This window comes from Bos indicus x Bos taurus, chromosome 1 (genome assembly GCF_003369695.1).
Source record: "Bos indicus x Bos taurus breed Angus x Brahman F1 hybrid chromosome 1, Bos_hybrid_MaternalHap_v2.0, whole genome shotgun sequence".
NCBI classification, from domain to species: Eukaryota; Metazoa; Chordata; class Mammalia; order Artiodactyla; family Bovidae; genus Bos; species Bos indicus x Bos taurus.
This window is the reverse complement of record NC_040076.1, coordinates 129,488,139-129,501,532: the sequence shown is the minus strand read 5'-3', so window position 1 is coordinate 129,501,532 and position 13,394 is coordinate 129,488,139. Positions and strand designations below refer to the sequence as shown.

At 40.9% G+C, this 13,394-nt stretch overlaps 1 pseudogene across 1 annotated transcript; it reads left to right on the top strand.

Annotated features, from left to right (window-relative positions):
* The first annotated feature begins 4,875 nt into the window (after positions 1-4,875).
* On the top strand, positions 4,876-6,370 carry LOC113894468 (annotated as a pseudogene). Its single transcript, XR_003511598.1, has one exon. The product of XR_003511598.1 is annotated as a non-POU domain-containing octamer-binding protein pseudogene (transcript).
* The last annotated feature ends 7,024 nt before the right edge of the window (positions 6,371-13,394 follow it).

Sequence of the window (13,394 nt, the reverse complement as noted above, 5' to 3'; positions counted from 1 at the left end):
CATAGTGGCTGTATCAGTTTACATTCCCACCAAAGTACAGGAGGGTTCTATGTAGTGGGAGTAAAAACAAAAATAAATACTAGGGACCTAATAAGACATAAAAGCTTTTGCACAGCAAAGGAAACTATAAACAAGATGAGAAGATAACCCTCAGAATGGGATAAAATAATTGCCAATGAAGCATAGAAAAAGGATTAATCTCCAAAATATATAAGCAGTTCATACAGCTCAGTATCAGAAAAAACAAACAACCCCAATCCAAAATGGGCAGAAGACCTACAGAGACATTTTTCCAAAGAAGACATACAAATGGCCAATAAACACATGAAAAGATGCTTCATATCACTCATTATTAGAGAAATGCAGATAAAAACTACAACAAAATACCACCTCACACCAGTCAGAATGGCCATCATAAAAAAATCTACAAAGAATAAATGCTGCAGAGAATGTGCACTGTCTAATTTTGACCAGTGGTTGCCTAAACACCTGAAAGGAGCTCACTGGGCAAAAAAAAAGGCATCTTCAAATGTAGCATTGTTTCAGGCAGCCTTACTGTTGCTTAGGTTTTCTCTAGAGTGGACACTCAAGCAGTTCTATCCCCCAGCTTTCTTCAAAGCTAAACCACAGCACTTTTCTAGTAAATATTAAAAGCCATCTTTCTCAAGCATCCTACCATCGCCCCTTTCACTTCTTTTCCTGTCAATAGAGTAGTTTATAAATTTCTTTTGTTTACAGGTTTTGGTCCTAGTGTCCATCTAAATTAATAATGTGACAACCCTCTACCCTGTTTTACCTTTTCTGGATGGCCTGTGTGGGGATCTCACTACTGGTTCTATGGGACAAATGTAATTGGATACAAGCCAGAATGGGGAACAATGATTCTGGGCTCTTTTTTTGAATGACTAGGTTGGCAAATTAACTCTATTGCTGTTTTTGTGGGAGTATTTTCAAAAAATGGACTCCTCTCATAGCTTAGTCGGTGAAGAATCCACCTGCAATGCAGGAGATCCTGGTTTGATTCTTGGGTCCAGAAGATCCCCTGGAGAAGGAAATGGCAACCCACTCCAGTATTCTTGCCTGGAAAATCCCATGGACAGAGGAGCCTGGCGGGCTACAGTCCATGGGGTCACAAGAGTTGGACACGACTTAGAGAGTAAATCACCATCATTTTCCAAAAGAACTTACTATTTCCATCCTTTTCTTCTTATATGTTTTTAATATAATTCTCTTGTCATAGAAAATTTATAATACTAAAGATTTTTTGTTTTTATACTTTTATGAGTCAATATAGTTTGTACATTGTTACTAGCTTATAGAAATAATTTGTTCTTATATTGGTCTGATATCCAGCAATATTAATTATAGTAATCACTTCTCTGTGGATTCTCTTGCTTGACTGATAAGGATAATATCTCCAAATAATGAGAGTATTGTCTCTTTTTCTTTTACTAAGCCTTTTACATCGAATTTTTCCTTAATCTTCTTTATTGGTTATTGAAGTAATGACCATTACTTCAAATCCAGGGTGACCGATATAGTTAATAGGATTATCCCTTTCTCTTCTTTCAAAATATGGTTATATATAATTTTATATGATTTTATATTAGTTTCAGGTATACAAAAATAGTTCAATACTTTTATGGATTATATTCAGTTTAAAGTTATTACTAAATAATGAGCATGTTTTCTTATGTAATATGTCCTTGTTACTTATCTACTTTATATAGTGTAGTGTTTAATCTCTTAACCTTATACCCTGTCTTATCCCTTCCTTCTCTTTCCCACTGTTAGCCACTTCTTTGTTCTCATTATCTGTGAGTCTATTTTTGTTTTATTTTATGCATTTGTTTTATTTTTTAGTTTCCACATATGAATGATAACATAGAGAGTATATATCTTTCTCTGTCTGACTAATTGCATTAAGCAGAATACACTGTGGGTCCATGCACGTTGTTGAAAATGGCAGAACTTCACTCTCTTGATGACTGAGTAATATTCTTCACATCTTTTTTTTTCCCTTTTAAACCTATACATTTATTGATTTGTCTGCGTTGGGTCTTAGTTGCAGCACATGACACCTTCATTGTGTTGTGTGGGATCTTTCCTTGCAGCGCGTGGACTCTCCAGCTGTGGCGCCCAGGCTCAGTAGTTGTGGTGGGCCGTCTCTGGAGCACATGGACTCAGTAGTTGTGGGTCAGGGGCTTAGTTGCACCACAACATGTGGGATCTTAGTGCCCTAATCAGAGATCAAACCCATATACCTTGTATTGCAAGGCAGATTCTTAACCACTAGACCACCAGGTAAGTCCCCTGTACTGTGTGTGTTTAGTCGCTCAGTCATGTCCAACTCTTTACTACCCCATGGACTGTAGCCCATCAGGCTGTCCCCTCATCTTCTGTATTCATTCATCTATAATAGTGAGATCACAGATTTATTGAGCCCTGAAACATTAGATGGAGACAACTGGATAGATAGATATGAATAACGAACCCCCAGATCTTTTTTAATCCTCTTGGCCCACAGAAGTGGCCCACCACTCTCTATGAAAACTTACACATCTACCTTGCTCTAAGATGATGCAGAAGCCTCTGCCTGGCAAGGCAAAGTGCACCAACTTCAAGATTTACCCCATCTTCTCTCTTTGCCACTAGACAATAACTGAAGTTAAGTATAATATAATACAACAGAGGATCAAAAGGTTCAGAGTAATGGGGATGATACACTGGATATACTACCTAAAGCTAAATAATGTGTCAGCTAGTGGGAGTGTGGCAGGGCCTAGAGGGACACTGTGTAACTAAGCAAAAGAAATGTACTGGGGAGGCATCAGCATCATTGAGTTCAGTGGGCCATGGTTGGCTAACAGGAGATGTCATTAAGCAGCTAGAAACTTGGTAGCCCTGGGGATCATAGGATCTGAGAGACTGAATATACAAGCTAACAATGACCAGACAACTTATGACAACAGAATTCTGACCCACAAATTTTGCAGCAAGCAGCCCAGAAACAAAACTGTAACCTCTATGGTAACTGGCCCCAGTAATCAGAACTTGGTCAATAACTGTCAGCTTCCCTAATTTTCATCCCTCCTAACTCAGGACAATTCTAAGAAAGTCAGATGTATTATGCTTAAGGCTACAGAGTTCACAAAATCAAATCAATTACATAGATTCCCTCCTTCTAGTTAGCCTGCCTCTGGCTTTCCCCTGCCAACAACCTCTGTTCAAACATATCTGAAGTTCTCCTTTTTTTCCACCATAAACATCTCTCACTCCTTTACCTGCCTATCAGCTCTCAAATGCAAGTGATGGGGCTGACTCTTTTGCTATATAACAACTTCTGATTAAATAGCTTCTGCTTGTTCTCCTGAACTCTCTCATTGGTAAATACCCCAGATAAATTTCTCGACACCATATCTGACCCTTTATGAGCTAGAAATTTCACTGACATAGAAAAAATGAGAAAAAGGAAAAACAGGTAAAATAGTGGAAGCAGAACACAGTAAAGAAGTTGCCTGCAGTGCAGGAGACTCGGGTTTGATCCTTCAGTGAGGAAGATCCTCTGGAGAAGGGAATGGCGACCCACTCCTGTATTCTTGCCTGGAGAATTCCTTGGACAGAGAAGCCTGGCTGGCTACAGTCCATGGGGTCACCAAGAGTCAGACAGGACTGAGCAACTAACACTTTCACTTTCAACCTATTAAAATTTAGGTACATTCTACCAAGTCATTACCAAACTTCCCCCAATATCCCTTGACACCAAAAGGAAGAGCTCAAACATAGAGTTGAATGCCTTATATAAAAGGTCTTCCCATACATTGCCTTTGTAACATTCTCATCCACCAGGAAGTGAAGGCAAACAGACAAGGATTTTTATTTGTTCAAGATCTTAAGGCCATCAACAAAATATGTATACCTTACTAGCTGACAAAAATTAACCCAAATACAATCCTCTTATCACTTCTACCTGAAGCCACTTGCTTCAATTCTGTTGAGTCTTTGCTTTGCCTTTTTTCCAATGTGCCTCTAGACCAAGACAGTCAATATGATTTTGCTTTCGCTTGGAGAGGATAATAACATACCTGGACAGTCATGCCCCTGGAGTACACTGGAGCCCACTCCTATTTTTCCCTGGTCTCATTCATGATTTAAAAGATCTAACTTTCCCTTGTGATTTAGTCCTATACACTGTATAGATAATCTACTTTGTTCAAAGAACAACGAAACCTGTTCAAAGATTTTCATTGACTTGCCCCAGGATATAATAATAGGGAAACTGTGTTTGGGAGAGGTGGGATATAGGGAACTGTGTGCCATTTGCTCAATTTTCAGTAACATAAAATTGTCCTAAAAATATATTACTTTTAGAAGGTAAGGAAGAAAAACCATTTGAGAAGTTAACTTCAAAAAAGAATATACGTTTTTTAAAAGTTTGATATCCTCAAGATCTAAAGGAAAGAAGAACCCACTTGATGTAAAAAATGAAGATTTTGTTAGAAGTCTGTTGGAGACAAGTTGCATACATCACTAAAGTGGTTAGCTTAGTGTTTAACTGCTTCCCTAACCTCTGAAAGAGATGGGAAGACCACCTGACAGACCACCTGACCTGCCTCTTGAGAAACCTATATGCAGGTCAGGAAGCAACAGTTAGAACTGGACATGGAACAACAGACTGGTTCCAAATAGGAAAAGGAGTACAGCAAGGCTGTATACTGTCACCCTGCTTATTTAACTTATATGCAGAGTACATCATGAGAAACGTTGGGCTGGAAGAAGCACAAGCTGGAATCAAGATTGTCAGGAGAAATATCAATAACCTCAGATATGCAGATGACACCACCCTTATGGCAGAAAGTGAAGAGGGAAAAAGGCCGTGTAGCTTCGCTGTTACTCTGAGCAGAAAACAGTCGGTGGAGAGGTTCAAAGATGCAGAGCAATAAAACTTTTAACTTGGAGAAACAAAACCACACTCCAAGGAAGCATCATCAACATCACCATCAGCAGCACCACCAGCAGCAACAGCAGCAGCCACCACCTCCACCAATGCCTGCAAATGGGCAGCAAGCCAGCAGCCAGAATGAAGGCTTGACTATTGACCTGAAGAATTTTAGGAAACCAGGAGAGAAGACCTTCACCCAGCGTAGCCGGCTCTTTGTGGGCAATCTTCCTCCTGACATCACTGAGGAGGAAATGAGGAAACTGTTTGAGAAATATGGGAAGGCAGGCGAAGTCTTCATTCATAAGGACAAGGGCTTTGGCTTTATCTACTTGGAAACACGAATCCTAGCGGAGATTGCCAAAGTAGAACTGGACAACATGCCACTCCGTGGAAAGCAGCTGCGTGTGCGCTTTGCCTGCCATAGTGCATCCCTTACAGTCCGAAACCTTCCTCAGTTTGTGTCCAATGAACTGCTGGAGGAGGCCTTTTCTGTGTTCGGCCAGGTGGAGAGGGCTGTAGTCATTGTGGATGATCGAGGCAGGCCCTCAGGAAAAGGCATTGTTGAATTCTCAGGGAAGCCAGCTGCTCGGAAAGCTCTGGACAAATGCAGTGAAGGCTCCTTCCTGCTAACCACATTTCCTCGACCCGTGACTGTGGAGCCCATGGACCAGTTAGATGATGAGGAGGGACTCCCAGAGAAGCTGGTTATAAAGAATCAGCTATTTCACAAAGAGCGAGAGCAGCCACCCAGATTTGCACAGCCTGGCTCCTTTGAGTATGAGTATGCCATGTGCTGGAAGGCACTTATTGAGATGGAAAAGCAGCAGCAGGACCAAGTGGACCGAAACATCAAGGAAGCTCGTGAGAAGCTGGAGATGGAGATGGAGGCTGCTTGCCATGAGCACCAGGTCATGCTAATGAGGCAGGATTTGATGAGGCGTCAAGAAGAACTTCGGAGGATGGAAGAACTGCACAATCAAGAAGTGCAAAAACGAAAGCAGCTGGAGCTCAGGCAGGAGGAGGAGCGCAGGCGCCGTGAGGAAGAGATGCGGCGGCAATAAGAAGAAATGATGCGACGACAGCAGGAAGGATTCAAGGGAACCTTCCCTGATTCGAGAGAGCAAGAGATATGGATGGGTCAGATGGCTATGGGAGGTGCTATGGGCATAAACAACAGAGGTGCCATGCCCCCTGCTCCTGTGCCAGCTGGTACCCCAGCTCCTCCAGGACCAGCCACTATGATGCCAGATGGAACCTTGGGATTGACCCCACCAACAACTGAACGCTTTGGCCAAGCTGCTACAATGGAAGGAATTGGGGCAATTGGTGGAACCCCTCCTGCATTCAACCGTGCAGCTCCTGGAGCTGAATTTGCTCCAAACAAACGTCGCCGATACTAATAAAATTGCAGTGTCTAGTTTCCCAAAACCCTTAAAAGAAGGACCCTTTTTGGACTTAGCCGAATTCTACTCTGGAAAAGTGTTTGGGATTCCTCCCAATAGTTTAGGTCTTCCCTGCCTGTAGTACTCTAGGGAGTATGTTGGAGGCAGAGGGTAAGGGAGGGGTGATATTTAACAAATCAGTTCTATGTGGTATATCCTTTCGCTAATCAATTCTGTGTGGTGCATTCCTAAAATCTCATGTGATTGTTGAGAGCCTGCGAGGGCCAGGGAGCCATGGCAAAATGGATCCAGTTAGAGAGCCCATTAATCGTAATTATTCCACTCTTTGTCCACCCTGTTCTATTTGCTTTCTTGTTCTTACACCCCCCCGCCACCCCAGTCGGTAAAGAATCTCCCTGCAGTGCTGGAGACCTGGGTTCGATTCTTGGGTTGGGAAGATCCCCTGGAGAAGGAAATGGCAACCCACTCCAATATTCTTGCCTGGAGAATCCCATAGACAGAGGAGCCTGGCAGGCTACAGTCCATGGGGTCACAAGAGTCAGACACGACTTAGTGCACTGTCTCACCCCAGAGATCCTGCCACATATACCACAAAAACCAAACATCCCCCAATGACCTTGGCCCCACTGTTCCAATCACTCCCAGGTGGGAATTCAGGCACATGTCCACAGAGGTCACAGACAACATACATACGGTTCTGTTATGTCCCATATATTACCCTTTCATGTCCCAAGGAAGACATTTTCTCTTAGAGATTTTCATTTAGTGTATCTTTAAAAAATCTTGTGTTAAACTTGCCTCCATCTTTTTCTTGGGTAAGGACAACCCAGAAATGGCCCTTTTGTGTCTGTGATGTTGCCATTCACAGCTTTCTTGATAGGCCTAGTACAATCTTGAGAACAGGGTTGCTGTATGCTGAGTGTCAGACGGTAGCTCTTAGCTTTGCCTATCTTAGGTAGTTATGCTGTGCATTTTTTATTGGTGTACCATGTTTGATTTGTCCCTAATACCTTTGAAGTTTTTCTGAGAAATGAATAATGCAACATGAACTTATTAAAATACATTTTAAGCCTTAAAAAAAAAAAAAGACAGTGAAGAGGAACTAAAAAGCCTTTTGATGAAAGTGAAAGAGGAGAGTGAAAAAGTTGGCTTAAAGCTCAACATTCAGAAAACGAAGATCATGGCATCTGGTCCCATCACTTCATGGGAAATAGATGAGGAAACAGTGGAAACAGTGTCAGACTTTATTTTTTGGGCTCCAAAATCACTGCAGATGGTGATTGCAGCCATGAAATTAGAAGACGCTTACTCCTTGGAAGGAAAGTTATGACCAACCTAGATAGCATATTCAAAAGCAGAGACATTACTTTGCCACCAAAGGTCCGTCTAGTCAAGGACCTATGGTTTTCCCAGTGGTCATGTGTGGATGTGAGAGTTGGACTGTGAAGAAAGCTGAGTGCTGAAGAATTGATGCTTTTGAACTGTGGTGTTGGAGAAGACTCTTGAGAGTCCCTTGGACTGCAAGGAGATCCAACCAGTCCATTCTAAAGATCAGCCCTGGGATTTCTTTGGAAGGAATGACGCTAAAGCTGAAACTCCAGTACCTTGGCCACCTCATGTGAAGAGTTGACTCATTGGAAAAGACTCTGATGCTGGGAGGGATTGGGGGCAAGAGGAAAAGGGGACGACAGAGGATGAGATGGCTGGATAGCATCACTGACTTGATGGATGTGAGTTTGAGTGAACTCTGGGAGTTGATGATGGACAGGGAGGCCTGGCGTGCTGCAATTCATGGGGTCGCAAAGAGTTGGACACGACTGAGGGACTGAACTGAACTGAACTGAACTGAACCTCTGAAAACAATCAACCTTAAAGTCACTAACTATATTCTCACTCTTGACCCTGTTGGAAAGGTTTATCCCACTTGTCATAGAGTAATAGCTATTACCACCCAAAACCAGTGCTCTGCAACAATCTGGAGGGATGGGGTGGGGAGGGAGGTAAGAGGGGGTTTCAGGAGGGAGGGAACATATGTGTGCCTATGGCTGACTCATGTTAATGTATGGCAAAAGCCATCACAATATTGTAAAGTAATTATCTTCCAATTAAAATAAAAAACCCCCAAACAAACACAAATTTGTTGATATTTCTGCTGAATAAGTTCTCTCTTTGCGACCCCATGGACTCTAGACCACCAGACTCCTCCATCCATGGGATTCTCCAGGCAAGAATACTGGAGTGGGTTGCCACTTCCTTCTCCAGGGTGAATAAGTTCTAGCCTCCTCTTTTGATTTCATGGCTCCTCACTCAGTACAGACATTACTAATGACAAAGCAGACACTTTCAACCAGCCAATTAATATCTTTTGAGATACTATCACTCTCACCCTGTCCCATTACTGTTCTTTACTGCAACACTCTTAATCCAGCCACTCTCCCTGCACTATCAAAAGAAGGGGGAACCTCATGGTTGTCTTACTTTAGTTAGGAAAATCTCTGTACCTCACTCAGATTTATTAGAGACTCCTCCTGAGACTAAAGAGCCTCTTGATGAAGGTGAAAGAGAAGAGTGAAAAAACTGGCTTAAAAATTCAACATTCAAAAAGCGAAGATCATGACATCTGGTCCCATCACTTCATGGCAAATAGATGGGGCAACAATGGAAACAATGACAAACTTTATTTTCTTGGGCTGCAAAATCACTGCAGATGGGGACTGAAGGCATGAAATTAAAAGATGCTTGCTCCTTGGAAGAAAAGCTATGACCAACCTAGACAGCATATTAAAAAGCAGAGACATTACTTTACCAACAAAGGTTCCTCTAGTCAAAGCTATGGTTTTTTCAGTAGTCATGTGTGGATGTGAGAGTTGGACCATAAAGAAGTTTGAGCACCCAAGAACTGATGCTTTTGAGCTATGGCGTTGGAGAAGACTCTTGGGAGTCCCTTGGACTGCAAAGAGATAAAACCAGTCAATCCTAAAGGAAATCAGTCCTGAATATTCATTGGAAGGACTGATAATGAAGCTGAAGCTCCAATACTTTGGCCACCTGATGTGAAGAGCCAATTCACGGAAAAAGACCCTGATGCTGGGAAAGATTGAAGACAGGAGGAGAAGGGGATTACAGGAGGTGAGATAGTTGGATGGCATCACCGATTCAATGGACATAATTTGAGCAAGGTCTGGGAGATGGTGAAGGACAGGGAAGCTTGGCATGCTGTGTAGTCCATGGAGTCACAAAGAGTAGGACACGACTGAATGACTGAACAACAACAACCTCCTGAGATACTGACCTAATACTGTTGATGGATCATACCTGAAAACTGAAACTGGAGGTTATCAAGCAAGATATTCTATCAGTACTCTATACAGTCTTCTACCTGAGGTAAAATCAGTCCAGACAGCAGAAGTTATTGTACTTACTATAGCTTGTCAACCAATCAGACCAGAAATTAAGTATATAGCAGGTATGCTTTTGGTGTAGTAAGTGACTATGGGCTGCTTTGGAAACAAAGGGAGTTTCTTGCCTCTGCCAGTATCCTCTCAAAAGTGGACAAGTTAAGGACCTTTTAGATGAAGTTCCACTTCCTTGAGGTAGCTACAGGAAAGGCTGAACCCCATCTAGAGAGAAACAATATGGCAGCTAAGGGAGATACTCTAGCAGATCAATATGCCAAACAAGTACCTTACCCAAAATTAAGTTTCTGTGAAATCTCTGGAGGAATTCAAAGCAGCCTATCATATTAACTATTGGTCTCTAAAAAGGAAAAATGAAAAAAAAATCAGGTACCTTTCATTGGAATAATCTGTGGTGCTCTCAAGAGAGATGGAACAAAGTGATTTCAAATATGTATAACTTTTTATAAAGAAACTACTCATAATGATATAGACAAATGGGTTACTATATTAAATCAGCATTAGTGGGGAAATATTGTTAAAAAACCCAACTCATTACAATAACATCAAAAAGAATAAAATACTTAGGAATAAAACTTTATCAATGAGGCAAAAGACTATCGGGTATTCTTTGCACCCTTGTTGAAGATCAGTTGACTATAAATGTGTGGGTTTATTGCTGAATTATCTATTCTCTTCCTTTTGTCTATATGCTGGTTTTTATGCAAGTACCATACTGTTTTGATTACTGTAGGATCGGGTAAATCATTTCCAGGTTGAACATCTACAGTCTTTTCAGTTGCTAAAAAGCTACTTGATACTGTGTTTCCAACTTGGAACATACCAGTGACCAAGGCATGTATTTTACAGTAACTATCATAAAAGAGTTCTGTAAGGCATTGTCTCTTACTCAAAAACTGTACTTACCAGGCTTAACCTCATAGAGAGGTTAACCAATGGTATCCTTAAATAAACATTAGCAACACTTTAAGAAAGTGTCCCTTGGCCAGTTGTACTCCTGCTGGAACTTTTGAAGCCATACTTTCCACTTCCTTGGGGACACATTACTTATCCTCCTGTGGACTGGTAACTGGAAAGCCCATGAATTTAAGAATCTTATCTCCAATTCTCCATTTTTATAGTTTTTACAGGACCATGTTTTTGACAGATTACATATGACTTGGAAATAACCTCAGATGTGTTTTAAATAAAATTGTGGTAATATACATAACATAAACACAACACAAAAGACACATAACTTTTTTTTTAAGTCCCAAATTCTTTTTTTTTAAATTAATTTATTTTAATTGGAGGCTAATTACTTTACAATATTGTAGTGGGTTTTGTCATACATTGACATGAATAAGCCATGGGTGTACCTGTGTTCCCCATCCTGAACCCCCCTCCCACCTCCCTCCCCATCCCATCCCTCTGGGTCATCCCAGTGCACCAGCCCTGAGCACCATGTCTCATGCATTGAACCTGGACTGGTGATCTGTTTCACATATGGTAATATACATATTTCAATGCTTTTCTCTCAAACCATCCCACCCTTGCCTTCTCCCACAGAGTCCAAAAGACTGTTCTCTACATCTGTTTCCAAAGCAGCCCATAGTCACATACTACACCAAAAGCATACCTACTATATACTTAATTTCTGGTCTGATTGGTTGACAAGCTATAGTAAATACAATAACTTCCGCTGTCTGGACTGATTTTAGCTCAGGTAGAAGGCTGTATAGAGTACTGATAGAATATCTTGCATATAGGGTCATCGTTACCATCTTCTAAGTTCCATATATATGCATTAGTATACTATATTGCTGTTTTTCTTTCTGGCTTACTTCACTCTGTATAATAGGCTCCAGTTTCATCCACCTTATTAGAACTGATTCAAATGTATTCTTTTTAATGGCTGAGTAATATTCCATTGTGTATATGTACCACACCTTTCTTATCCATTCGTCTGTTGATGGACATCTAGGTTGCTTCCATGTCCTGGCTATTATAGACAGTGCTGCAATGAACATTGGGGTACACGTGTCTCTTTCAATTCTGGTTTCCTCAGTGTGTATGCCCATCAGTGGGATTGCTGGGTCATATGGCAGTTCTGTTTCCAGTTTTTTAAGGAATCTCCCTACTGTTCTCCATAGTGGCTGTACTAGTTTGCATTCCCACCAACAGTGTAAGAAGGTTCCCTTTTCTCTACACCCTTTCCAGCATTTATTGTTTGTGGACTTTTGGATAGCAGCCATTCTGACCAGCGTGAGATGGTACCTCATTGTGATTTTGATTTGCATTTCTATGATAATGAATGATGTTGAACATCTTTTCATGTGTGTGTTAGCCATCTGTATATCTTCTTTGGAGAAATATCTGTTTAGTTCTTTGGCTTATTTTTTGATTGGGTCGCTTATTTTTCTGGAATTGAGCTTCAGGAGTTGCTTGTATATTTTTGAGATTAATTATTTGTCAGCTTCTTTGTTTGCTATTATTTTCTCCCGTTCTGAAGGCTGTCTTTTCACCTTGCTTATGGTTTCCTTCATTGTGCAAAAGCTTTTAAGTTTAATTAGGTCCCATTTGTTTATTTTTGCTTTTCTTTCCATTACTCTGGGAGGTGGGTCATAGAGGATCCTACTGTGATTTATGTCAGAGAGTGTTTTGCCTATGTTTTCCTCTAGGAGTTTTATGGTTTCTGGTCTTACGTTTAGATAAAAGGCACATAACTTAAAATTTACCACCCTACCCATTTTAAGTGTACAGTTTAGTAGTCCTAAGTATATTTACCTTGTTATGTAACCAGTCTCCACAAATTTTTTATGTTGCAAAATGAACAGTCTGTACTTTTAGAACAATTCCCCTTTGCCTCCTCTCTCCAGCCCCTGGAAACCACCATTCTACTTTTGTTTCTGTGAATTTGACTACTCTGGATACTTCATATAAGTAAAACTATACAGTGTTTATTTTTTGTAACTGGTTTATTTCACTTAGCATAATGTCCTCAATATTCATCCATGTTATGGTATGTGTCAGAATTTCCTTCCTTTTTAAGGACGAATGATCTATTGTATGCATCTACATTTTTTTAAAGTCAATTCATCCTTCTATGGACATTTGGGCTGCTTCCACCTTTGTTTTTTGTGAATAATGTTGCTACCAACAGGAGTGTATAAATATCTCTTTGAGGTCCTGTTTTTTATTCTTTTGGGTATATAGTCAGAAGTGGAATTCCTGGATTATACAGTAGTTCTATTTTTAATTTGTTGAAGAATTGACAAACTATTTCCTATAATGGCTGCACCATTTTCATACTGACCAACAATGTACAATAATCTTAAATTTTCCACATGCTTGCCAAACACTTGGTTTTTTTCTTTTCTTCTTCTTCTTCTTTTTTTTTTTTTTAAATAACAAACCTTCTAAGGTGACATCTCATGGTAGTCTGTATTTGGCTAATGGCACCCCACTCCAGTACTCTTGCCTGGAAAATCCCATGGACGGAGGAGCCTGGTAGGCTGCAGTCCATGGGGTCACTAAGAGTCAGACATGACTGAGCGACTTTACTTTCACTTTTCACTTTCATGTGTTGGAGAAGGAAATGGCAACCCACTCCAGTGTTCTTGCCTAGAGAATCCCAGTGATGGGGGAGCCTGG